Below are 1,974 nucleotides of genomic sequence, written 5' to 3'. Positions count from 1 at the left end.
GGGGATGATAAATTAATGAGAAATTTCTTTTCTATTTAAATTAGAAACAAGAGTGTGTTGCCTTTCCATCACAGTTCCCTCTCCCTCCCCTCTGCTCCTATCCCTACCCCCCCAACACAGTACCATCCCATACCCTTTCTGCTCCCCAGGGATGGTGAGGCCTTCCATAGGGGTCTTTAGAGTCTCTCATATCCTTTGGAATAGGGCCTAGGTCCTCCCCCAAGTGTCAAGGCTCGGGGAGTATCCCTCTATGTGGAATGGGCTCCCAAAGTCCACTCATATGCTAGGGATAAGTACTCATATACTACAAGAGAGCCCATAGATTTCCAAGATCTCCTCACTGACACCCAGGTTCATGGGGTCTGGATCAGTCCCATGCTGGTTTCCCAGCAATCGGTCTGGGGACCAAGACCTCCCACTTGTTCAGGTCAGCTGTTTCTGTGGGTTTCACCAGCCTGATCTTGACCGATTTGCTCATCTCTCCTCCTTCTCTGCACCTAGATTCCAGTTCAGTTAAGAATTTAGCTGTGTGTGTCGGCTTCTACTTCCATCAGCTTCTGCATGAAGACTACAGGATGGCATGTAATTCAGTCATCAATCTCAATATCGGGGGAGGGCTTCTATGGCAGCCTCTCCTCTGTTGCTTAGATTATTAGTTGAAAATTTTGTATATGTGTCAGGGGAGTTTTGAGAGAGTGAGAGACAGAAAGAGAGGCAGGGAAGGGAAGGGAGAGGGGAAAGGGTGGGGAGAGAGAGAGATGTAAAAGAGTTTCTCTGTATTTCACTGGCTGTCCTGGAACACTCTCTGTAGACCAGGCTGCCCTGGAACTCACAGACATCAGTCTACCTCTGCCTGCCAAGTGCTTGGATAAAGGCATGCACCACCACCTCCTGGGAAATTTCTTATGAATCGTTTTGTCCCCCCTGCTCCCCCCACATGCTTCTTCTTTAATTTTCTAGGTATTGTACTACCCTTCCCACTATTAGGTAGATATCCTTCTTGTTGAAAATTATCCTTACAAATTCGAGGTTCTGACACATACAGAAGCCAAAGGTCATCTTAGGAGACTTGAAACATCTGTCCCAGTACTTTCTCAGGAAGAAGATAATCAAAGGAAAGTAAATATTTCAAGAAGACTTCAGTGGGCCAGAGGAGTTGGCTGCAGATCCGATTGAAACCCTCTTCCCACTGTGCAATCAGGTTATTCTGTGGCATCTAGAGCAACAAAATGAAATTAGCTGAATACCAGTGGCCGTAGAGAGAGCCTGGTCCAAGTCCACCTCCAGGGTATTTGAAAACATCCACAAATGCGTCTGTGGCTAGCCTTTTCTACCTGAGGCAAAAATAAGGAAACACACATTTTCTGATGGAAACTTTCTGAAAAAAACTTCATCTGAAAAATCTCAATCTGCAAAATCTCTCTGTCTCCCAACAGCTACATGGTTTACATACCACTGCCTGTCTTTCAAAATATACAGATCGCTCTCTCCCGAATAGCCATGGATCCCAACACACAGTCACATCTCTATTGTATAGAGCTTAACATTTCTTGTCTCCACACAGTTACAAGTCACCACACAGTTGCAGCTTTCACCACACAGCCACATCTCTGTCCTCACATCTATCTCTCTGACATACATGTCTTGCTTTTATACACCTACATCTGTTATATTTCTCTACACGCTTAGCTACATCACGTCATACTTGTCTTTCATTTATTACATCTTCCACACTTTTCTCCTCTCTTGAACTTTTCCTACACATCAGCTACATCTCGCCTACACCACACTCATCACTCCCTTTCTCAGGTCTCTGTGCACATGTCTCCGGATTTCTCTGCAGATGTCTCCTGTTCTCTCTTTCATACATCTCTCTCAACACATAGCTTTCTCTCTCCATTGCTCTCTGTTCTCACTTAATAATCATCTCCTTCCAGAGGAACAACTTTGAACAAATGGGAGTAATATTTTCAG

The sequence above is a fragment of the Cricetulus griseus genome, unplaced genomic scaffold (assembly GCF_003668045.3).
Source record: "Cricetulus griseus strain 17A/GY unplaced genomic scaffold, alternate assembly CriGri-PICRH-1.0 unplaced_scaffold_14, whole genome shotgun sequence".
Taxonomy (NCBI): Eukaryota; Metazoa; Chordata; class Mammalia; order Rodentia; family Cricetidae; genus Cricetulus; species Cricetulus griseus.
Note: the sequence above shows the minus strand (reverse complement) of the source record.